The 26094-nt window shown below is 48.3% G+C and overlaps 1 protein-coding gene across 1 annotated transcript in view; it reads right to left on the bottom strand.

Moving 5' to 3' along the window:
* LINGO1 (leucine rich repeat and Ig domain containing 1) overlaps positions 1 to 26094 on the bottom strand; it is a 470336-nt gene that overhangs the window by 147640 nt on the left and 296602 nt on the right. The window contains exon 5 of the mRNA XM_043493665.1: positions 10502 to 10587. The gene's annotated coding sequence lies outside the window, so the exon portion shown is untranslated. The remainder of the gene's footprint in view (positions 1 to 10501; positions 10588 to 26094) is intronic.

The following is a 26094-nucleotide window of genomic DNA, read 5'->3' as shown; positions in this document are numbered from 1 at the left end:
TGTTTCAGTGGAGACAGGACCCTCAGCTTTCCGGGCCCATCTACGCTAACTTAGCATGGCTCCTTCCCACGCTTTGGGGTATTGGTGTTATGATGGGACTGCTCTCTATCATGGTGACAGAACCACTGCAATCAAACCCCACACTCCTACCCATGGCAGAGAATCATGCTAACACTTCCTTGTTACTCTTCTAGATCTGGCCTCCTCTGACTCAGCTTCCCCTCACCTATCACACGTGGATAATGACACCTACCCACTTCTGCCAAGTGCTTTGAGAGCCTCGGCTGAAAAGTGCTCTAGAAATACATGGCACTGACTGAGGTGACATCTGGAGGCATGTCCTGCCATTTCAGGGGCTGCCGTTCCGTTTGAGGGGTGGGAAGGCACGGAGCACACCATCACAGCCGTGGCCCAAAAGCTATAAACAGGGCACCCAGGAACACAGGGGATCTGCAAGCAGTTGGTCTCCAATTAAATGTCAAGTGTTTCCTCATAGTAAAACAGCCCTTGGCTCTCAGTAATGTAAGCTCTGTGTCCTGCACATCTCCCCTCTGTGCATCCCCATCATACACACTGTGCTACACAACTGGACAATGCCAGTGCAGACCCTAGTGCACTTGTGGGATGGGATCCCCATCACCGGTGTACTGCCAGTGCAGATCCTAGTGCACTCACGGGATGGGATCCCCATCACCAGTGTACTGCCAGCGCAGATCCTACTGCACTCAGATGGTAAAATATCCTTTGCACAGCTAAACTCCCTCCCCCTCCAGCCACACCACAATCCAGATTGCCAGACACCGTGGAGTGTGTTGGTACCAACTCCTCCCCTCCCCTCCCCATTTACATTATTTTAATATGGTAACTTCTCTTCTAATGGGTACAACTCTTCCCCCACCATCCCCACAGCTCCTCTCTGTGTTAACAAGGACAAATGTTTCTGCTGCCTTTCTCCAAATGCAATGAAATCCAGAGAACTGGAAAAAGCCTTGCAGGAGTAATTATGCCAGTTTTTTAAAAAAGGAGCAGCATGTCCTGAATATTTCATGGAAGGTAATTTTTTAAAAGCTTTTTTAAAATCCTTTTTTCCCCTTTGTGCATGTCAGGGTGTAATTAACCATAAAGTATCAGAGCGTAAACCAAAAGGACTAAACTGCAGCGCAGCCCTGTCTCGCTCACTCCCTTTTCCACTCTGGTTTCTCCCCTCGTTTAACATGAATGTGACGTTCTGAGCTGCGTATACGAGATACCATCTCCCGTTCAGAGTCGGAAAGTCGCTGTCCGATGGTTGGAAAAACCTCCAGCAGCTTCTAGCCTATTTTTAACCCAAATTCCCCTTAGTCATGGATGCCTGAGATTTAATGTCCCCCACCACACCAACCCGTTGGGAAAGAGCAGTGCAGGTGCTGCATGGCTTGGGGCACTGGTGGCGGGCACTGGGAGCCTGCTAGTCCGTTAGCTGTCTTGACTGGGAGAGGGAATAAGAGGGGTTAAGGTGGGTTTTTGCAAAATCTTCTCCTCCTTTCTCCTGTCCCTCTCTCCCCCAACCTTCTCCCCTCTGCAGCCGTTGCCCGCTGCATGCCCCCCTCCACCAGTGCAGGGAGCAGCGGATGGACAGGCAGCACAGACCCTGTCCCTCGGGGTGTCGGGGGAGCAGTAGAAGGAGAAGGGAGAAGCTGCTCCCCTTTGAGACCTGCCTGCAGCAGCTCTGTGGGCAGCTGTCCATGTGCAGAGCAGTCTGTGGCATGGCAGGATGGCTGGCTATGCCCCCCAAAACTAGCTCCAAAGCAAGATGCCTGGCAAAACAGAGAAAGGGGGTCCTGAGAGCTTTGCCCCTCCTTTTACTTTTCAGCAATTGCACTGTTCTCTGGCAGTCTCTCTGCTGGATCCTGACCTCGAGTGCTCTGGGATTCTCCATGCAGAGCAGGGAACTGAGCCCCAGGTATAGGGGGTCCAGTTGAGAGCGTGTAGAAGATGCAGGGCTCCAATTTCCAACTCCACCTCTGGAGGGGGCAAGTGATCATGTCCTTTAGATAGAGGAGCTGTTGCTCAGGGCCAAAGAGAGGTGCAGGCTGCTCAATGAGCAAGGGGAGAAGTGTGGTGTGGAAGGGTGACAGGCTGGGGGAGAGGCTTGTGAGTGGAGGGAGAGCACCGGGGGAACAGCTAGGAGTCAGGAAACTTCAAGGATATTCCCTAATTAAGAGCAGTGCAAGGGGCCCCCCCCGAACAACCATTCCTGTGCCCGGGGACCGGACCCAAAGTCCATAGTCGCTGGAAACCCTGCCCCCCAATTTCACCAAGCTTTCGATCAGGCCCCCTGTGCTCTCAGGAGTACAGGAGGCTCAGGGAGGAGGCCCAGCTGTTGCCTGCCTTCCATCCCTGGCCCCCACAGTGGGGCCAGTGCACTAGAGAGCGGAACCTGCTCCATCTGGCACAGGAGACAGCTCAAGTGGAGAGCATGACAGCCCTGCACGGGGTGCTCTTCACACACATGACGACAGTCTCTGCCCCAAAGCTCACAGACTAACCTCCCCTTGCCCTTCCCATGTGGGGCAGCTCAGCGGTGCACCTATAAGCCACAACCTACCCCTCAAATAACAGCATGTTGTTCTGCAGTCACGGCCCTGTGCATTGCAGCTGATGGTGGTGCCTAGTGCTAGGGGATTTTAGAATAATGTTTATTAGCATGCATCGTTTGGGCTTCCAAAGTGTCATACATGCAAAGCTCTCAAGCTGTTTACCAGAAGCTCCACAACATCCCACTCTGGGCAGGTCGTATTATGATCCTCATGGCACACTGGGGAAACCGAGGAACGGAGCGGTTCAGTGCCAATGAGCCAAGTCCTCAGCTGGTGTAAATCAGCCAAGCTCCAAGGATCTGACCCACCATTTTCAAACTTGGGTGCCCACATATGGGTGTTTACACCCCTCTGTAGGCACAAGATAGAAACATCCCAATTCTCAGAGCCCTGGATATGAACTGGTACCTTAGGCACCTCCCTTTAAGCACCCATTTTAGCCTAAACGGTTCTGTCACAGAGTGAGTTCCTGGGAAGAGAAGCTTCTGACACTCACTTGGCCAGGCCAGAGCTCAGACCTGGAGCTCCAGACTGAGCCGTCCGTCCGCACTTCGTGCCTGGGGGCCGGGGGGGGGGAAGGGGGCCCTCAGGAGCTGGCATTCCTGTTCAGCAGCATTAACACAGCTGCATTTTTTCAGAGCAGCACATTTCTCAGTTGTCCTGAAACTCCAACACCAGGCAAGGTCACCCAAGGCATCTGGCTCAAAACATCCCATGGCAGCGGATGCCAACCCCTCTGGATCCAGTCCCCATTCATGGCGGCGGGGGGTGTCTCTGAACAGTGCTACAAATCCTGTTAGCTCCCAGACACCTGAGCAGTACTGGGCCTTTTGTTAGCAGTCACCTTCATGCTGAGGGACAGCCGTTGCATACGCAATGTGACTATCAGATTGTGCGACCTGTCTCTCTCACCTGCCTATTAGCATTTTGCACTATTAATATTTATTTTTGCTAATGTGATACGGAAAAAGGTCTCCTCATGTTCATGCCTGGTGCTGATTTGACCTAGAAAGTGGCATGGGACAGAGAAAAGGAACAGGCAAGAAATTCAAGCTAGGTTTCTTTCTGGGATATTGGGGAGAGGGTGGGGAGATATGTCTCATAGTGGGGAAGGATGAAAGGAGAGAGGGGAAAGGGAGGCAGTACGGCCTAGTGCATTGGGTACTAGACTGGGGCTCCGACTGAGTGACCTCAACTGAGGGCTTGTAGTCACTCACTGCAGAGCTAACTCCTCCCAAGTTAGCCTAGCTCCAGGGAGAGTGGCCACCCCATGAGATCACCCTCAAGTACACAGAGCTGGTGGGTTGTGCTTACCAGAACTTTACCTCTGTCCTCTCTCAGGCCAGCCAGCTGGAGTGACAGCAGCGCCTGCCCCGAGTTCAGGGCTTTGTGTGCCGGTAGGAGTCAGGCAAGGCCAGAGTCACTGCCCCCCCCATCCTTTGTCCATCTTGTCTCATGGAACGGAAGCCCTGGAGGGAAGGGACTGCCTCTCGCTACAGGGCATAACAGAGAGTCCCTCAGCTTGGTTGGCACCATTGTGATATGAACAATAATAAACGGAGGAGGAGAGTATAACAGCTAAGGAAACGGCCTTTTCTCCTCAAACCACCCCCTCCCCCATGAAGCTGGGCTGAGTCTATTGCTGCCTCTCCCTCGCTGCTTTCTTGTCTCCACTTTCCTTCCTTCCTGCCCCCTCCCACCCATGTGCTCCATAACGTTTGGGCCATTTCCTCACAGCCCTCAGCGCTTCTATTAACAGAAACGCTGGGAAGGGAGGTTACAGCAGCTCTCTCCTCTGTCACATTCTCTCCTTCCCTCCTCTCTTTCACCTGGCTCTCGCCTCATTTCTCTTCCCCCCGCCTCTCCAACCGTATCATTTCTTAAAATCCCGAAGGCAGAAACTCCCTAGTCCCACACTTTGCCCCCTCTCCGGGGGAACTCTCCCCCACCTCTGTCCTCTGGGCCAGTTTCCCCCCCCCCCCGACTTGGATAGGGGTGGCTGGCACTCTGAGGGGACTGCTGGGCTCAAGCTGGTGTCTCCTGCCAGGCATGGAGATTGGGTTTGCTCTCATTGATTTTCCTCTCGGAGCGAGCAGCAAAATGAAGTTATCGGTGGATGGAATGTTTTCTCCGCCTGACAACTTATATTGTTCTCTCTCAAACAAAGTGCTGACCTGCACAATGGTGTGCGATCCCTGGATAGACATGTTTCTGTAAAGGAGCTGGCGCTTCCCCTCCCTCGCCTTTGATCCTGGTGCTGTATCATGCTAAGATCTCTAACTCATCCCTTTCTCTCTCGCTTCTATTCCTCGTCCACATCCCTTTCTCTTCCCCCCGGCCCTCTCCCCCTCCCTCCGTGGACTGGTTCTTCCATTGCTGACATTTCCAGAGCCCCTTTGGGAGCTGCTGGTACCCTGCTGTAGTCAGAATGGGGCCCTGAGAGGGTGGGGGGAGGGCTTAGCTGGAGCAGAAGGGGATGGAAGTGGACGGGGAGCTGATGGGCAGGGATACATGGCAGCTGCACCTCCATGTGGAAAGCAGAGGGGATTCCTAGTGCCGGCTAGAGACAGGCAGCAGGGTACTGCAGCCTCATCTCTGATCAAGGTCCACCCTCTGTTCTGGCCATCTGCTGACACTGGCGGCAGAAGTCTGGCAAGGCGCTATGCCCTCTGCCCCACCAGTTATGAAATATGGCTCTTCAGGAATCTCCTGCTGGGCAGCAAGTGGAGGGTGGGGAAGCCAGTGCCAGCTTCCACCTGTCACTACAGCAAAGCGGAAGTGGAAAGACTGTGTTCCACTGAATCTCAGGAGAGAGGAGACTGAAGAACAGGGATGAAGGGGCACCAGGATGGGAGCAAGGGGACTATTCCTGGCTCTGCTCCTGACTCGTTGGGCAAGTCACTGCCCCATCTCTCCAATGGAGACATCACTCATCTCACTGGGCACTGTGAAGAGCTTACTACATTGATGCTTGTAAAGCCCTTTGAAACCCTCGTTCTCATTTGACATTTGAGGGCCAAATACTCATCTGGTGTGAACCAGTGTAGTCCCACTAAGTTAGCACAGCTGACCTAATTCACACCAGCCAAGGATCTGGCTCCGAGATCCCATGCCCAGACACCTCTCCTCCCATTGGAGGAGGAAAAGATGTTCAAAAAGCTGCCGCGTTAGGATAGGGAGGGAACACTGCATGGCGCCACTGCTGTGTCCCATCTGTAGGCAGCTCTGACAGAGGTGTGAGGAGTGAATTTAATATGAGCCTTGGGGATGGAGAGGGGGGCATGCACCCCTTAATCGCTCAGCTGAGCTGTAGCAGTAAGAGGCTGGGGCGCGGTTTGTGATCAAACATATGCCTCTGAGCAAAGAGGATGAATGTTTGTGCATGTCAGTCCATGTGCGTGTGAGAGGAGCATGAAGGGCAGCAGCCTGTATACCTCTGTGGTCTCTGGGGATGATTTCCAGAAGTGTTTGGTTACAGATTAGGAGTGTGGCTGTGGTATCACCTGCCACATTAACTGCATGAAACTTGATTGCTGATAGAGCTGTTCAAATAACATGGAAGAGACCAACTCACCCCCAGGCAGAGCTTGAACGGATGGGAACCATTAGGTTGCCAACTGTCAGCATTCAAAAAGTATGAGCAAGGTCCCCTAAATCATGAGGTTTAAAGAAAGCAGACACTTTGCCTTCTGGGTCCGGAGCCTTTTGGGTGAGCTCAGTTCATGTTTACAGACTTTAAATATCCACCACACCACAAGGGCTGGAAACTTACTTTTCTTAAATAACAAAAGCTGCGATTCTCTTGTAACCCCATGAATCCAGGAGCTGGGGCTTTATGAAAAACACCAAATATCAGGTGGCTTGTGCTAACACTGCAGGACCTGGCAACACTGCGGGGAGGAATACAAGGTGACATGTATGTGCAGAGAGGACAGAGGGCAGGGGCTGTCTTTTTGTTCTGTTTGTGTACAGTGCCTAGCCCAATGGGGTGCTGGGCTAGGACTGTGGCTTTTATGGGCCCCTACAATAAAAATTAATAATAATAATAATAAAAAGAAAGGTCCCTGTAAATCATGCCCTGTTTCAAAGAAGTGATATATGTATTTTCTAGCATTTATTAAAAAAAAAAAACACTACTGAACTAATAATCACCCGGCCTGTTTCCTGTTGCCGCTGCCCACCCCCTGCCTCCTCCCTCCCCATGCTGGCTTGGGTAGAGGAGGGAGAAAGAGCAAGTGTAAATGCCCAGCACCCAAATTCAGACCCCCCACTACAGGGCAGCACCTTGCACTGCCTCTCTAAACCACAGGCCTAGCCCAGAAGGGCCCTGCCTTCAATGCTGCTGCTGCCATTTTGGAATTTGAGAGCTGCCTTTGAGAACAGTCCTTCCTTCAGTGAACAGTCATGAACTTAAATATGCCTTAGAGAAGTGCTGCCACTCCCCCTGAGGTCAATGAATTTCCACATAGGGCCTAATTGTATGACTCGGACTAAAGATATGAAAGTTGCCTAGTGCTAGGCAACCAGGGGCAATAGCCAGTGTATCTCCTCTTCAGGAGCAGTTAAGAGGAATCTAGTAATACTATATGTGGTATATTAATTTGCTTCATACTGCAGAGTTGAAAACTGCCAAATATTTTTCTTGAAATTTCTCTTGACAAATAATTGTTTTGTTCCCTCCCCTCAATAAAAAACTGAAACCAAAAAACTTGTTTTTGAAAACCATTTTTGGTAAAATTTTCAGTGTTTAGTAAAAAAGTGTTCTGTATTAGACAAACAAACAAACAAAAAAATATAAAACCCCAAAACATAGAACCAACACATTGTTGGTGTTCATTTTTTTCATAGAACAATTGGAAAATTTTGGCCAAAATGGAAATTTTCCATTTTAGTAAAACAAACCAATATTTCTTTGTTTGAAAAAGTGCTTTGACCAAAAAAAAAAAAAAAAAAAAAATCTGGACCAGTTCTACTAGGCTCCATGAAGAACTGTCAGCCCACATTCACCCCAACCCAGACAGGGAGGGAGCCGTTCTCTATTGGATTGAGAAGAAAATTCCATCCATATGTTCATTCGCTCCTTGGTATTCCAAAAAACCCAGCCTGCAGGATTCCCTCTCTTTTAGGGTTAAAGTATAATGTAGTGCCTGTGTGAATTCTGTGGGCTTCTCTGCAGTGTGCATCTCCATCCTTAATCTGAATAGACAGTGCATCTCGATACAGTAGATTACAACCTAGAGCAGCCAAAGGGCTCTACCAGAGCAGGGCTCTGTTGGTGCTCCAAATCCTAAATCACCAGTATGATAAAATATGACGACTGCCATATGCCAACCCAAGTCCTCTACATGCTGGTTCATCCGCATGTTTTGCTCGTTCAGTACTGCTGGATGGATAGTCACCCTCTCCCCCAACCCCTCCCATTGTGGAGCTCCCCTTAAACATTGGGCATGACACCAAGGTGGTGGCACATTTTGTTGCGATCCGGGATTGGTAGACACATGTACCTGCTGACAAATGATCCCAGTAATCAGCCTTCTGTTAACGTTATCATAATGATGAAGTGTGAGGGTAACGACTGATCATTTCTCTTCATCCCAGCATGTTGATGCTGAATATAGTTTGCAGCTCCAAGCCACAGGACAGGTTTAATGTAGAAAAGAGCACCCCAGGGACCAGAAACTGAGCAAGACCACATTGGTCAGTCCCTGCCCTGTGCCACAAAGATGGTCACCAACACGTCCAAGGGACTTTTGTTTCCCCTGTCCAGACAGGTAACCATCTCTCTGCATGCCCAGGCTTCCCCACCCAGTGCTCTGAAGAAGCCACACACAGATATATATCTGCCAGCTCTCCCACACACACAGAGTTGGACCCCCTGCTTTAGGTCAGTCCAGGCCATGTGTCGCATCTTAGTCCATTTAGAGAGGAAGCATGGCCTTGTGGGTAAGGCTCTCGCTGGGACATGAGCATTTGTGTTCATTTCCCAACTCTACCACAAACCTTGGGTAAATCACTTAATCCATATGACTGAGGTTTTCCAAGATGTTAGCTCCCCAGCTCCCACTGAAAACCCCAGACACTTGTCCTTCATTTTCCTCCTCTGTAGAATATGGTTGATAATATTCCCTTTATCTCCTCTCTTTAGACTCTTTCTTGGCAGGGACTGTCCCTTTCTATGTGTTTATACAGCACCTGGACTCTAGATGCTACCATGGTATAGATGATGATGATAAAGGAAACCTCAAAGACAGTGTGGAGCCATCAACATGAGTGCACAGTGGGGCACGAGGAGTCCTTGGATGTGTCCCCATTTTGCCTGCAGTGGGTGGATTCATGAAGCCTGCCCTTTGCTCTGAGCAAAGAACATGGGGGAAGAAGGAAAAAAACCCAAACGTGTGGCAAACCTGACAGCCAGCGCCAGTTCATTGTTCATGTTCCCTCCTTTCTAAAACAGACCCAGAGGAAGGACACTGCCTGCCAGCCAGCACCAGGTTAGCAACACAGTTCCCCTTCTGAAGCAGCCCTGAGCAGATGGTTCCTCACTGGCTAACCCACGGTACAGATACAGCTCTGCCTTCAAAAGCAGCCACAGATCAGAGCGCTTCCCACCAGCTCACACCAGATTAGTGCAGATCCAACCTGAATTATGTTTTCCCCCAGCTCTATGTAAAGAGATGCCTGAATCATCCTGATTTTTTTTTCCATTAGGAAACTAAATTCCATTCTGCATTGAAAGATCTCTTTGTTCTCTCCAGAGGACTGTCGTGCTGGGAAATTGCCTAAACCCAGTCAGCTCTGATGTTTGCTGTCTCACGCGTTGCCTATATCAAACTGACAGTTCACAGATTTTAGTCTAGGATTTTGTATGTATAGTACAAGACAAAACCTGCTCCTGTCTCTTTTGACTGTCCTAAAGAGAGAGCTGGGAAGCAGGCTGAGTCGTCACGATGTCTTGTGACTGTAATAGAGACATCTCACAAAGCACAGTCATTTGAGGGCACTGTTGCTTGCCCTCAGACAGAATTAAGAGTTTGTCTGGCCAACATCCCCTGCATTACAGTGGAGGGGGGAATCTACACTTAGCTCAGTCAGCGGGCAGCCGTTTCTGTGATCGGCATAATATAGACCTTATGGGGAATCAATCTTGTTTAATGATGGAGGAATATCCTACAGGTGATAGCACAGAATCATAAAAACGTAGGGCTGGAAAGAACCTCAAGAGATCATCTAGTCCAGCTCTCTGAGGCAGGATTAAGTACACCTAGATCATTCCTGACAGATGTTTGTCTAACCTGTTGTTAAAAACCTCCAGTGATGGGGATTCCACAACCTCCCTACGTAACCTGTTCCGGTGCTTAAATATCCTTATCATTAGAAAGTTTCCCCCAATACGAAATCTAACCAGATTGTAATGATGGTATTTTTCAAGGAATTGTCCAAATATCAGACACATTGGAGATCCATCCCAACTAAGCATGATGGCAACTTCCCAGGAACCCCCACTTATGGTGAAATATATGAGGAGTAGCTTCCCACCCTCAGCCAAAAGGATGGAATTTTCCACATTCCTCCTGAAGAACTCTACATTTCTATAGCAGGAAGAAAAGGAGTACTTGTGGAACCTTAGAGACTAACAAATTTATTAGAGCATAAGCTTTCGTGAGCTGGTGAGCTGTAGCTCACGAAAGCTTATGCTCTAATAAATTTGTTAGTCTCTAAGGTGCCACAAGTACTCCTTTTCTTTTTGCAAATACAGACTAACACGGCTGCTACTCTGAAATATAGCAGGAAGGAATTTCTTCCCATTTGACAGCAACACAGACAAGCCCATGTTTGTGTCTAGCAATAGATCATTGAGCATTATACATTCTGCAACACAATAGCATCACACCCCGGTGTCAGGGGGCAAAACCCCCACGTACCCAAGTCAGATGGTGTCAGGATGCAGGCCAATTGGCTGCCAGAAGCTCAATGGGCGTCGTCCTCTCCTTTGCTTTCCAGTCATGCACTAAGAAGGAAATTATATCACAATCAGAGCTTGCCTTGCATTTAACAGTAGAGAGAGAGGGACACTTGGCTTCTGCTGTTAAAGGGAAATTAGACAGTGAAGTTAAGCACCCAGGCTGATATTTGAATGCTGTAAATAGGGCTGTATGGGAAGAAAAACAGGGACACAGAAAGACAGGATCAGGGAGCTGAGTGAGAAGAAAAATGGCAAATATATTACAGCTGAGGCTGTCTTAAGTGACCACTCCAAAGACCAACCAGAAGCAGTTACTTAATAGAAGTAATTTCCTAATCCAGGTGGAGCAGAATAGTACTTAGTGGGGCAAAGTCACCTTCACTGTGGAGTTACACCTAGGGCAGGTTTGGCCCAGCATACTTTGGGGTGGTCTCTTAAAATATGCAGTTGTGCAATAAGGGTGATTTCTTGCCCAAGTTTCACTGTATTTAAACACGAAGAACAGTCCTTCCTGTAAGGACCTTGAGCATATGTGAATCCTCTTGGAAACAACATTTCCCATAGAAAACCAGAAAAGGAGGACTTGTGGCACCTTAGAGACTGACAAATTTATTTGAGCATAAGCTTTCGTGAACTACAGCTCACTTCATCGGATGCATTCAGAGCTCAGATAGTCATGGCATAAGGGGAGTCCCCCTCTCTTGCAAACAGTGCTAGGGAGCTTTGTAAAATCCCAAACCACGTGAAACTTGCCTGCCTATAAGTTTCAGAGTAGCAGCTGTGTTAGTCTGTAGTTGCAAAAAGAAAAGGAGTACTTGTGGCACCTTAGAGACTAACAAATTTATTTGAGCATAAGCTTTCATGAGCTACAGCTCACTCCATCGGATGCATTCAGTGGAAAATACAATGGGGAGATTTATATACATAGAGAATATGAAACAATGGGTGTTACCATACACACTGTAAGGAGAGTAATCGCTTAAGGTGAGCTATTACCAGCAGGAGAGCGGGGGGGGGGGCAGTTGACAAGAACATCTGAGGAACAGTGGGGGGTGGAGGGGTCATTACACAAAGTAAAACTATTTCCCCATGTTTATTCCCCCCCTCCACCGTTCCTCAGATGTTCTTGTCAACCACTGAAAATGGCCCACCTTCATTATCACTACAAAAGGTTCCCCCCCCACTGCTCCCGCTCTCCAGCTGGTAATAGCTCACCTTAAGTGATCATTCTTGTTACAGTGTGTATGGTAACACCCATTGTTTCATGTTCTCTATGTATACAAGTCTCCCCACTGTATTTTCTACTCCTTTTCTTTCTGCCTATAAGTATCATTACAGACATAAGGCAGCTCAGTTCACCCAGTGCTCTCCGTGCTCTCTCAAACCATCCCGGAGAACAAGGGCCAATTTGTGAGTTAGCACCTAAACCAGGTTAGCCTCAGGGGTTTCCACTGAGTGTGGCTTTGTGATTTTGAGTTTGCTTGAGCCCTAAGTTCCAGGGGAGGGGCATGAATCCAGGTGAGAGCACCAGGTAAAAGGCTGGCATAAAACCCAGGAACTGGAACACTGGAGATCCCCAGACACAAAGCTGGATACTTTGCTACAGACATAGCACACAGGGTTCAGGGTTGGGTGGGGTGTAAAGCACTGGTTGTGAGCCAAGAACCCAGGAAACTCTAGCTAAGGGAGGGAGTTATCCTGCCCTTTGGGCTCTGCTCTCCTACATGCTTTAGAGTCAGAGCTGAGCAAACTGCTTTGGAGCCAGTATGATCCAACCTGAAATTCTGTCCCAAATTCACTCCTAACCAAACTAGTCTTGATACTTTTGTATAAACATTCAGATGCATATTTCTAAAGATTTCTTGTTGTACCCTGGCAGCCACCACCAGAGTGCTGCCTCCCGGCATGGGATGGCTCTGCAGCAACACTACCTCAGTTTCCCTTTCTCAGGCTCCTCAATAAACTCTTTGCCTCAGTCTCTCTGCCTGCCACACAAGCAGACAACAAAGCCTTTTAAGCACAGAACTCAAGGATGTCTCTCCCCTAGGAGCCCCAAACAAACAGAACTAAGAGTCTTCTCCCCCTGTCTCTGGCTGGTCCAGGCCCCTCCTCTCTGAGGGTCTGTCTCCCTGCTCTATATCCTACCACCTCCCTTAGTACTTCTTACCCAAACTTCCCCCAAGCACTGCTACAGAACCTCTGCTCTTATCTCTTCCCCAGAAGGCCTGTTTGGGTCACATGACCTTCATTTGCCCCACCTGGGGAGGTGAGCTAATTATGCCACAGGTGGGACTGGCTCCTTTAAGGGCAGATGGGCCCAGCCTATCTGTGATGCTTCTATGCACTTGCTCCTGTCCTTTCTTCTTCCAATCCAGCTCTAGACAGGCTAAAGCTCCTGAGAAAAGCGCATGTGAAGCCTGACCAGAGTCTGCCGTTATCTGTGGTCTTCCAAGGAAGTTTGTTGGTGCAAGACTCCAAGCTCAGGTCTGCAGCCCTGAGAGGTGTAGCTAAAAATCTTACTTTGGGGGCTTCCCTAATAAACAACTGAAACATCCAAACATTTGGGGTTCACTTGGCACTGGTATGAATGCTTTCCAAGCTGTGCTCCAGTGCACATACTGCTCTAGGAGTCTCCAAGGCTATGCCCAGACCGCACTTCTTGTGTGAGCTTTGTAAAGCACTGAATGAAACAGGGCTGATGGGGCCACCAAGGAAAGGGCTTGGGGAGCAGAGAGGGTACTCTCAGGGGACTTGGGAAAAGCCTACTCATAACTTCAGTGCTTCTTCTCAACCCCGACCATCACCCCAATGCAAATGTCCTTCAGTATGTATCTTCCCCCAAATCCGTTCTTAAAGCAAAATACACCCCATAGACCAGGACCTACATTTGGAGTTAAACAACTACTATGTCTTATTTAATTCATTCTCCCTGGCATGATGAAATTCCAACACTTGAGTTACTAAATCAATATTATCTGTGGCCTTAAAAATAGAGAGAGACAGAGATATAAATTGAAACACAGCTTGTGCGAACCTACATGAGTCGCAGGGAGCATACAAAATCGAATTCAAAATCGCACACAGGTGGCACATCAAGGCCTCAGTGCAGATACTTCAATCACAGATGATAAATTTTCAACCCCAGCAGTGCTAAATTGGGCTGGTTCAGTTCCTGTCTGGGTTTTTTCCTTCTGAAAGGCAGGCTAGGGGAAATGAAAGAGAGAGAGGTGGGAAGAAAAGAAGAAGGAGAGAGTGATGGAAAGAGAAAGATTCAGGAAGGAAGGTGCAAAACAGGGGAGTGGAAGAGTCCTAAAGAAGGGAGGTGAGAATGGGGGATAGGGAAAAATGAGAGGAAGGAAGAAAAAAGTGCTGATGGGAGAAGTTGCCAAGAAAAGGGAATCCAAAGGAAAGTATGAGACAGGGAGGCAGTGGAGGATGAAAGGGAGGAGTGGGGGAGCTGCATAGCCAGTCCAGCACAGAGCCCCTTCTTTCACTCTGACCAGGATGTCATTTTGCACAACCTGCCTGCTCCACCCCAGGGGCAGCTCGCCCAAAGCCTGCAATGCCCAGCATTGCCTCTCCCCTGTGGATTTCTCTGTGCAGTTTCCCCTTCATCCTGAAGTGGAGCCATTAAGCTCCCAGATACACAAATGGGCACCCAGGCCTCATCTCTGCTGCCTAATGGCTGCTGTTAAACCGAACCCAAGAGGAAGAACTTTGCAGTTAAGGAATGTAATGTACCATGGGCCTGATCCTGTTACTCTGTGCCTGTGCTCGGTGCTGCAATGCAAGGCAGGCAGAGGTGGGGACACAGAGGTTTCAAGCCACCTTCATGATACAGGCCTGCCCAGCTGCTGGTGTAATTCAGGGAAGCTTCATGACTACCCTAACTTATGCCCCACTTCCCTGATCCCCTATGGCACAGAGAATGGTTAGGGTAGAGCAGCACTGGTGACCACCACTCCCATCTCTTCCCTACTCCCAACATACCCCATACTCTGTATTCCCCCATTCCTCCAATTCTGTGTCAGCAAGAGAGCTGCCTTACTCTGCGGGTGTTCTGTGGGGCTGTTCCTGCCCTTCTGTCCCAAAGGAGCAATGTCAAGGGGCTGGGGGAAGGAGCAAATGATGGATGGATGGACAGACAGAATCTGGAAAGTGAGCAGCCAGTAGGCTCAGCGCACTGACAAAGCCAGGAGCAGTGTAACAATGACCCTTCAGTGAACTCAGCCTGGAACTCCTTGGTCTGGGTCCAACTAAGAGCAAAGATTATGGCCTGCGTGACATCGGCAGTTCCAGTCCAGTAAATGATTGTGCACAAAGATGTTGTTTCCCTCCTGTTTTCACCCCAGTTATAGCTTGTATTTTAATTGCTCAGTGTCATGGGTGCAGTCAGGGAGGACATGGCCCTTCCAGCTCATTAAAAAGCATCTTTGCAGCAGGCTTGTGAGCTTAGCAGAGTTTGTAGAATTGAGATTAAAAGCATTCAGCGGTGGCTCTCTGGCGCCAGGACGCAACTGGATAACTCTTGGGAAGGCTCTTAGTGCAAAGGAGCTGAGGGGAGAACCTCCTCTGGAAGCTTGTGTTGATATGTTCTCCGGCACCAGTAGGAGTTGGGGCTGTGCTGTGCCGTCCAGGCTAGGGTCCTGAGACTGTACATGGTCATTGATAGCAGTGGTGAGCCGGGAAGGAGTCTTTCCCTTTAAACTGGTCAGTGACAGACGGAGGCGTTTGGAAAAACCCACAGAGGTTGGACATGGGACCATATGGCTCAGAACACTGATGAGATGCAGCCAAAGTCACTCACCACTGGGGAATGGGCTCAGATCCAGCCCGGGTCGGTAGAGACCAAATGTCAGGAGCATCTGATGCTGGCCGTGTGGGCTGTTAGCGCACAGAGCTGTCAGCACAGTTCCTAGAGGGCACGTGTCCACAACACTGCTTGCCAGCCTCAGCAGAGTGAGACCAAGAAGTACAGTAGATGGGCCTGGACACTAAACTCCCCTCTCAGTTCAAAGGCAAGACTGCAGTGTCACTGCCTGTGCTGTACCATGGCACTTCCCAGGACTGTCATAAAAACGGCCATACAGGTCAGACCAAAGATCCATCTAGCCCAGTATACTGTCTTCCAGGCATGCAGGAGTGAAATCAGGAAGGCCAAATCGCACCTGGAGTTGCAGCTAGCAAGAGATGTTAAGAGTAACAAGAAGGGTTTCTTCAGGTATGTTAGCAACAAGAAGAAAGTCAAGGAAAGTGTGGGCCCCTTACTGAATGAGGGAGGTAACCTAGTGACAGAGGATGTGGAAAAAGCTAATGTACTCAATGCTTTTTTTGCCTCTGTCGTCACGAACAAGGTCAGCTCCTAGACTACTGCACGGGGCAGCACAGCATGGGGAGGAGGTAACCAGCCCTCTGTGGAGAAAGAAGTGGTTCAGGACTACTTAGAAAAGCTGGACGAGCACAAGTCCATGGGGCCGGATGCGCTGCGCCCGAGAGTGCTAAAGGAGTTGGCGGATGTGATTGCAGAGCCATTGGCCATTATCTTTGAAAACTCATGGTGATCAGGGGAAGTCCCAGATGACTGGAAAAAGGCTAATGTAGTGCCCATCTTTAAAAAAAGGAAGAAGGAGGATCCTGGGAACTACAGGCTAGTCAGCCTCACCTCAGTCCCTGGAAAAATCATGGAGCAGATCCTCAAGGAATCAATTCTGAAGCACTTAGAGGAGAGGAAAGTGATCAGGAACAGTCAGCATGGATTCACCAAGGGCAAGTCATGCCTGACTAATCTAATTGCCTTCTTCGATGAGATAACTGGCTCTGTGGATGAGGGGAAAGCAGTGGACATGTTGTTCCTTGACTTTAGCAAAGCTTTTGACATGGTCTCCCACAGTATTCTTGCCAGCAAGTTAAAGAAGTGTGGGCTGGATGAATGGACTATAAGGTGGATAGAAAGTTGGCTAGATTGTCGGGCTCAACGGGTAGTGATCAATGGCTCCCTGTCTAGTTGGCAGCTGGTATCAAGTGTAGTGCCCCAAGGGTTGGTCCTCGAGCCGGTTTTGTTCAATATCTTCATAAATGATCTGGAGGATGGTATGGATTGCACCCTCAGCAAGTTGGCAGATGACATTAAACTGGGAGGAGAGGTAGATATGCTGGAGGATAGGGATAGGATACAGAGGGCCCTAGACAAATTAGAGGATTGGGCCAAAAGAAATCTGACGAAATTCAACAAGGACAAGTGCAGAGTCCAGCACTTAGGACAGAAGAATCCCATGCACCGCTACAGACTAGGGACCGAATGGCTCGGCAGCAGTTCTGCAGAAAAGGACCTAGGGGTTACAGTGGACGAGAAGCTGGATATGAGTCAACAGTGTGCCCTTGTTGCCAAGAAGGCCAATGACATTTGGGGATGTATAAGTAGGAGCATTGCCAGCAGATCGAAGGACATGATCATTCCCCTCTATTCGACATTGGTGAGGCCTCATCTGGAATACTGTGTCCAGTTTTGGGCCCCACACTACAAGAAGGATGTGGAAAAATTGGAAAGAGTCCAGCGGAGGGCAAGAAGAATGATTAGGGGACTGGAACACATGATTTATGAGGAGAGGCTGGGGGAACTGGGATTGTTTAGTCTGCGGAAGAGAAGAATGAGGGGGGATTTGATAGCTGCTTTCAACTACCTGAAAGGGGGTTCCAAAGAGGATGGATCTAGACTGTTCTCAGTAGTAGCAGATGACAGAACAAGGAGTAATGGTCTCAAGTTGCAGTGGGGGAGGTTTAGGTGGGATATTAGGAAAAACTTTTTCACTAGGAGGGTGGTGAAACACTGGAATGCGTTACCTAGGGAGGTGTTGGAATCTCCTTCCTTAGAAGTTTTTAAGGTCAGACAAAGCCCTGGCTGGGATGATTTAGTTGGGGATTGGTCCTGCTTTGAGCAGGGGGTAGGATTAGATGACCTCCTGAGGTCCCTTCCAACCCTAATAGTCTATGATTCTATGATATAATGCCAGGTGCCCCAGAGAGAATGAACAGAATGGGTAATTACCAAGTGATCCATCCCCTATCGCCCATTCCCAGCTTCTGGCAAACAGAGGCTAGGGATACCATTTTTGTCCATCCTGGCTAATAGTTGTTGATGGTTCTGTCCTCCATTAACTTATCTAGTTCTTTTTTTGAACCCTGTTATAGTCTTGGCCTTCACAACATCCTCTAGCAAGGAGTTCCACAGGCTGACTGTGCATTGTGTGAAAAAATACTTCTTTTTGTTTGTTTTAAACCTGCTATCTATTAATTTCATTTGGTGACCCCTAGTTCTTGTGTTATGAGGAGTAAATAACAGTTCCTTATTTACTTTCTCCACACCAGTAATGATTTTATAGCCCTCAATAATATCCCCCCTTAGTTGTCTCTTTTCCAAGCTGAAAAGGCCCAGTCTCATTAATATCTCCTTATATGGCAACCATTCTATATCCCTAATCATTTTTGTTGCCCTTTTCTGAACCTTTTCCAATTCCAAGATATCTTTTTTGAGATGTGGCGACCACATCTGCACACAGTATTCAAGATGTGGGCATACCATGGATTTATATAGAGGCAACAGGATATTTTCTGTCTTATTATTCATCCTTTTCTTAATGTTTCCCAACATTCTGTTCGCTTTTTTGACTGCCGCTGCACATTTAGTGGATGTTTTCAGAGAGCTATCCACAATGACTCCAAGATCTTTTTCTTGAGTGGTAACAGCTAATTTAGACCCCATCATTTTATATGTATAATTGGGATTATGTTTTCCAATGTGTATTACTTTGTATTTATCAATATTGAATTTCATCTGCCATTTTGTTGCCCAGTCACCCAGTTTTGAGAGATCCTTTTGTAGCTCTTCACAGTCTGCCTGGCACTTAACTATCTTGAGCAATTTTGTACCATCTGTAAATTTTGCCATCTCACTGTTTACCCTTTTCCCAGATCATTTATGAATATGTTGAATAGGACTGGGCCCAGTACAGACCCCTGGGGACACCACTATTTACCTCTCTCCATTTTGAAAACTGACTATTTATTCCTACCCTTTGTTTTCTATCTTTTAACCAGTTATAAATCCATGAGAGGACCTTCCTCTTATCCCATGACAGCTTACTTTGCTTAAGAACCTTTGATGAGGGACCTTATCAAAAGCTTTTTGAAAATCTCAGTACACTGTATCCACTGGATCCCCTTTGTCCACATGCTTGTTGACCCCTTCAAAGAATTCTAGTAGATTTGTGAGGCATGATTTCCCTTTACATAAACCATGTTGACTCTTCTCCAACAAATTATGTTCATCTATGTGTCTGACAATTTTGTTTTTACTATAGTTTCAACCAGTTTTCCTGGTACTGAAGTCAGGCTCACAAGGGTTCACCTCTGGAGCCCTTTTTAAAAATTGGCATCACATTAGCTATCCTCCAGTCATTTAGTACAGAAGCTGATTTAAATGATAGGTTACAGACTACAGTTAGTAATTCTGCAATTTCATATTTGAATTCCTTCAGAACTCTTGGGTGAATACCATCTGGTCCTGGTGACTTATTACTGTTTAGTTTATCAATTTGTTCCAAAACCTCCTCTAATGACACCTCAATCTGGGGCAGTTCCTCAGATTTGCCACCTAAAAAGAAGGCCCAGGGTTGGGAATCTCTCTCATGTCCTCAGCCATGAAGACCAATGCAAAGAATTTATTTAGTTTCTCCGTAATGACATCCATTCTGCTCAGCACTTTGCTCCTTTAGCATCTTGATCGTCCAGTGGCCCCACTGGTTGTTTAGCAAGCTTCCTGCTTCTGATGTATTTAAAAAGAAATTATTACTTTTTGAGTCTTTGGCTAGCTGTTCTTCAAATTCTTTTTTGGCCTTCCTAATTATATTTTTATATTTCATTTGCCAGAGTTTATGCTCCTTTCTATTTTCCTCACTAGGATTTAACTTCCTTACATCAGTGCTGAATCCAAGGACAAGGTATGGAAAGGACAGAAAGAGAGACTTCCCCATCAATCTTGCAGCACTTTATGCCCTGCATGTGTAAGGGGACTATTGTCCCCTTACTAAAACTTAGTGGGGGCTTTTGATTGGCTTGCTCCCAGTACTAAAAGAAAGGGGAAGGGTCAATGTGAAATCAGGACCCTGAGACTAACAGTCCCCAGGACCAATGGGGAGAGGCCAATGCTCCAAGTCAGCCTGACTGACAGGGCGGTCAGGCTAATCAGGGAGGCAGCAGTCCAGAGGAGGTCCCGTCCTTGGTGTGACCTGGAATTGCCTGGGCCAGACAGAGTGGGGCCGAGCTAAGGAGAAAGCAGGGCCTGAGCTGAGCTGCGGGGCAGAGCTGTGCCAGATCCAGAGAGAACCAGAGAAGCAGCCCAGGGGGAGCAGATCCGTGCTGGGAGCAGTGTCACAGAAGCAGCCCAGGGAGCAGACCTGCGCTGAGAGGAGAGCTGCAGCAGCCTGAACCAGAGGGGCCAGAGAAGCAGCCCAGGGAGTTGGAAGCAGAGCAGCAGCAGTGCTGAGGCAGAATGGAGCTGGAGCTGAAGCAGTCCGGAGTCGGGTGTGATTAGCAGCTGGGGAGAGCGAGGGCGACCCTGGGCAGCGGCCCAGCGCAGGGAGATTCCCCCAGCCAAGAGGCCTTGTAGGCTGGACTTGGGGGGAAGCATAACCCTGATGGCGAGTGGGTGGTGACACTGAGGGGAAGGGTCCTGCCACCTAGAGCCTGAAGGTGTGTGGCCCCTGCCAGAGCAAGTGTCCGACCCGCGGAATCCCTGCAGCACAGCCAGGGCCTGGGCAGGAGGCCTGGGACTTGTGAGGAACAAGCTGTGAACTGCCTGACATTCCAGAGATGCTGGTTGTGATGTCCCCATGCCGCAGAGCAGGGTGATGTGTTTTCCTTTAACCGTTCCCATTTTCCCTTATTTTTTAAAATTGATTGCTGTTTAATATATTGTATTTGCTTTGAACTGTATGTAATGATCAGTGAGTCAGGAAAGTGTCCATTGCATAGAGAGTACCCCGGAGTGGGGACACCCTAACCCCTGCCCTAAGCGACCATAACAAGGTTGGGGGTTGAGCCCCCAGGACTCCTGGGCCCAGTCTTGTTGGCGTTACGAGGACTCTGCCACACAGGAGCGTGGAAGGGGAGCCCTCAAGGTCAGGCAGGCCTCTGGGTAAAGGGAGTGGGAGCAAGGACTCAGATCCTTTCGCTAGCTCATTTCACCAGGGTAGTGTATAAGCCAAGAAAGCTCCCCACTATAGCGGGACCATTCCCCCGCTTACACATGGAGATTTCCTAGTAGCTAGCCAAACACTGACCATTCCTGAGCATGCTTAGCTTGGGAATTCTAGCAAGACCCAGCAGACTGAACTGACAGCCTTCTGAACCTTAGCAGAGAGGCGGCAATCTTCTTACCAGAGGCGCTGGCCCTTTATCAATCCTATATTAGCTGAGGCATGTCTGTGAGTGAGGAGAGGGGTAGCTGTCTCTTTAGAGCTCTCCAAACAGGAAGCAGCTTTCAATAACACATACAGAACCCACTCTCACACTTTACTCAATACCAAGTGCTCCCCAGATTTAAATAAATGCCAGGATGCAACAACACAAAATTAGCAACCAAAACTGAAGCTGAGAAGCTCTCCACAGTCTCCAGGATGGCAAGTAATAAATGCAAAATGTTGCACAACGTACATTATTAGTATGTTTGCATAACAAAAATGGCAAAAGCCATTGTATCTTCTTACCCACAAGAGAGACATACAACTTCACTCTCTCCTCTGCATAATGGGATTGAATCTCCATTCAAACGCACATCCTAAGTGACGTTCAAATCACGTTCTGAGTCTGGATGAAGCATAGCAGGTCCAAGGTTCTAGCTCTCTCCACTCAGTCCATTGGTGCCTAGAGTCGTACAGCGCAAACAGGATGGGGGTGAAGGTCAAGGACTCCCTGACAAAAGCCTGGAGAAGCTGTAATGCCTGACTATGCAGGATCGGGAGACATTGCAGCACTAAAAGGAAGTGACACCCATTCTGCTCAGCACAGGGTACTTAAAGTTCACAGCGGGAGAAGAAACCCATTGGCAGAGGATGAGCCCAATGTCAATTTCTATTTCCTGGGTTTCCACAGCCCATAAATGTTTGTATAAGGTAGTTTGTATGAGTGTGAGTGGGTTTGCTTTGCCTTTTTTGTCTTCATTTACTATTAAGAAAGAAAGGAAGAAAGAGAAACCTTCCTGTGCTCTCTATCTAACAACAGTGCTTTCCTCTTCTTTAGCACTGTCTACCCCAGTATCTAAAAATGAAACACAAACATTGATGAGTGAAATCTCGCAAGATGACAGAGCACCAGATCCTGAACTGGTGTGATTGATGCAGCACCACTGAACTCAACATGATGATTTGAGTCCCAGCGTCAGTAAGGCCTTCATTTTCAAGAGTGGCATATCATCTTGGATATCTCAGATTAGAGGTCACAAGTTGAACCAAGATGGGCCTGATTCTCAAAGGGGCTGAGCACCTGCAGCCAGGGTGTTGTAACAATTTGTATAGTGAGGGTGCTGAGAGCCATTGAACCCTGTATATGATGGAAACCACTCCAAGCCAGAGGTGCTCCAGCACCTATTCCTGCAGCTCCTGTTGACTTCAAATGGGGTTGTGGGGGTTCATTACATTGTGTCATTTGACTTGCGTCTCAAAATCAGACATCCCAAAATTGAGGCATCCAAAATGGGTGGATGATTTTGAAGATACCTTGGGCAGATGGTACTTTTCCGTAAGAGAAAGGATACCCCCATTTTACAGATGGGGAAACTGAGGCACGAAGAGGGGAAGTAACTTGTTCAGTGTCACATAGGACATTTGTGATAGAGCTAAATGAATATTTCTCCAAGCTGACAGAATCTATTGTGCATATATACACTGAATGAGTTTCTTTACAGGCATATTATTGACTTGGCTTCTTTATGAACTCATATATATTTAGCAAAGTTTTAAAATATGGATCCAGGGGAAATTTTACAGCTCAAATCATTCACTCAGCAGGCCTCTTTAGTGCTTTATTGTACAAATGGGCATGGAAACTTATGTGGTCTCATTCCAGTATAGAGTACAGAGATGCTTTCGGGTGCATCTCATAATGACTCCAGAAATACCATAATAACCCTACAAAGTAAAATCCAGCATAAACCAAAGGGCCCGCTTGATAGCTACACCGCCTGCAAAACTGTATTTAAAAAGCAAAGCAAGGTTGTCTTCCATCTGGAGGAGCCTGGGGAAAGTACTCAAACCTAGGAAACAACTTCTTTATCTGCTTTATTACGTTTTTCATTTCTACAATTCTATGACTTTAAAGGGCTAAAAAGTTGTATTTATTTACTTATTTAATCCAGCTCTAGACGAAGTGGGGAAACTGACTATGAACAGGGACCTGCATTTCAATCTTCCACACCAAATATTTATGCCCAAATTTCAAATCCCTTTTCTGCTGAAAGGCCACTTCCTACAACCGCACAGACTATGTGTGGGAGTACAATAAGAATGCATGAATGTTCTTATCTGGGAGCTCCCAGACAGCACTCCTACACCGTTCTCCACAATGACACCTGCTGGGAGAGATTGGGATTGGAGCAGCTCGGAACCTCCTCACTCAATGCGCCTACAATTATCCCTAGTTGACTCTTTCTGGGGGCAGGTGGAACTGAAAAGTTGGCAGCTCCCATACAGCTGCATGCTATACTCCTTCCTACCGTGCTTCCTGCTGGCAGAGACTGGGACTGCTCTAGCTGGCAGCTCTCTAATGCCAAGAGTTTACACCATTCCCTACTATGACGCTTCCCTCATAGCACAGGGACTCCCCTTTCATCCAAGTGAACCCAAGTGGCAGAAACATCTTACAGAAGAAATAAGTTCCAAGAGGGAGGAGAAGCCCTGATATAAGTTCTGTCCTCCAAAAGGTCCATTTGTTATCCCTGGCTGGAGGTTGGGGGGTCCTTTCCAAACAACCAGCAAAGGAGGAGATAAAAGCCAAATTGCTCAGCAGTTTACAAGTAAAAATAAGGGCTCTTACTTTTAGATCCGCTGTTTGGCATTTGGATCTGATCAAATTTCCAAGCTGTCACCCAAACTGATGGCTTGTGCCACCCACAGCACAGCTGCCTTGGAATTCGGAGGCTGTAGCTCCCTTACGCTCCCCTGGCCAGTACCCACTAGCAACCCTTAAGGGGCACCATCAAGAGGTCTAAATAAATAACCCAACGGAACAAAGACCAATTAGTAAGCCCCTCACAGAATTGCAGCTGAAGCACCGCATATGTTTATTCATAGCTGCTCAAAGCCTCAGTCCTTTTCCCAGCCCTTGGTTATCTATCCCAGGGAGCTCAGAAATGCTGATATGTTTAAAGTAACACTTGTTGCACAGGTGTAATTCTGCAAGCGCATCCACAATTCTGCCTCCCCTCTTTCTCGCCCTCAGCCCCACAGGCCTCGCCAACCAGATGCACTGCTTTAAACTCCCTTCATTAATCCCCTCGCTCTCTGCCTCTCCACCTGCCTTGTCGCTTCAGGGGCAGCACAGTGCATTTCTGCTATCCGCAAGCCCTGTTAGCAGAGGGCTCGGCAGGGAACAGCAGATCAGGTAGAAGGTGATTGCTGCTCACTCAGATGAATGTGCATGCAGATATTCATTGATTTTGGAGGGAGTTGTTTGTTTTCAGAAAAGCCCTGAACAGGATAAAATAATTATTACCAAGGGGGAACAACCCAACAACTTATTTTCCAATCAAATTCCAAGCCAAGCAACCAAATAATACAAGTAAAATCCCTCTAACTGTTATTCCACATTGAAATCCATCACTCCGATTCTCAGCTACTCATGATCTTGGAGCAGCATAAAGGGGGCTTTAAGAGACCTCTGCGCTCTGTTTTCAGGGGGCTTGTTTAGCTCAGGGTAAGTTAGAACAGCCATAGAGCGACTCTATCTCATGCTCTGCCTTTTGTAACTCCCTGCAGACCCACCACAGAGACGAGCTGTAGTGAAGCGTGCTCTGGCCATCCTTACTCGTGGCTCATCATCTCCTCCCTCCCTACCCTTGGCCCTGGCCCCATCTCCTTCTCCCTCCCCACTCTGGCCTGATAGAGAGCCATTAAGCCACTTCTATACCAGCAGGTGAAGGCCCCTGCACAGAGGCTATTCTTAGCAGCTATTCTCATACTCCCTCCTTATCTCAAAACCATCTCCTGCCCCTTCAAGGCCCATTCATATTTCCAGAGCAGCATTAATGTAATTGAGTTAGGCCCTGAATTTTTAAATGGGAGCCAGAGAGTTCAAGAGAGGGGAATGAGATGGCGAAGACCAGGAAAGAAAAGGATTGAGGCTAGGGAGAGAAGAAAAAGAAAATGGAGGAATATGGAGAAACTAAGGCCGAGGTGGAGAAAAAAAAGGAAAGAGAGAGGAGGGAGGGCTAAGGAGAGGAGAAACTGTGAAACACAGAGAGCAGAGCACCTGCCCGCCCAGCTCCAGCATTGCTTGCAGCTCTACTAATTTGTTTGCAAAGGAGAAAATGAAAGAGGCTGATGGGCTGAGCTGAGTTCCTCCCCTAGGGTTCAGGAACAAGTGGACTCTCAGGTTTAGCAGCATATACACATGCACTCATGCAGAAAGGCACTCAGCCTGGCAGGCCTGCCCTATGCCAAGACGTGCGCGCAGGCCTTGAGTCTCATCAGATGAGCCCTTTGGAAAACAATTTTCCACAGCTTTTCAATGCCTCGAACCTGAACCGCCGAGCGCCTTCATGCCTCACCTTGCCGCAGCCTCCTTGCTAACCCTTCCTTGCAGAAGCTGTCTGTTGGGCAGAGGCCCACAGCCTTAGCCCAGCCCCAGCCTTAGCCCAGCCATTCTAGAGGGGTGGCTGGTGATGATGTGTGTACCAGAGGAAGGCAGCAGCCGGGATTACAGACTTTGGCAAGGTTTGTTCCAAACTGAATCTGGTCCATGTCAATGGGCTTGGCTGACAGAGGCACCTGACACCCACCTGTGACCCAGAGGGAGCATCTCTAGGGAGGGGAGGGGAACTTGGCTTCCAGGCCTTTTTGGTCCTTGGCCTTTCTGTTCATCCTGGCAACAAAGGGGCCAGTTGTACTGGGGTTATTTAATCTGCCCTCTGGGATGATTTCCACATGTCTAGATGCCTTCTGCTAGCCAAGATGCCCTCCATCGTCCCAGAGACCACCCTACTACGCTGCAGCCCCAATATTTGCTATCTTGCACCACTTCAATGTCCCACACAGCTCCAAGCACCAGGCCTCAGTCCCAGCTACAGTTCACCATGATCTCTTTAAGCAGATCCCACTGGTTGAGAGAGCTCTCCTCCCTTCCAGTGCTCCCTAAAGCTGGAGTGCTCTGCACCAGCCCCAGTCACGAGCTGTTCCTTGCACTCCTCTAACTGCCTCTGTCTGTCACTGAGTCACCTCCAGCCAGGTCATGCAGCACTGCATAACACTGGCCTCGGATCAGCCATGCACTTGGACACACACT

Source organism: Dermochelys coriacea, chromosome 10 (genome assembly GCF_009764565.3).
Source record: "Dermochelys coriacea isolate rDerCor1 chromosome 10, rDerCor1.pri.v4, whole genome shotgun sequence".
In the NCBI taxonomy this organism is placed as follows: Eukaryota; Metazoa; Chordata; order Testudines; family Dermochelyidae; genus Dermochelys; species Dermochelys coriacea.
This window is presented reverse-complemented; position numbering and strand designations above follow the sequence as displayed.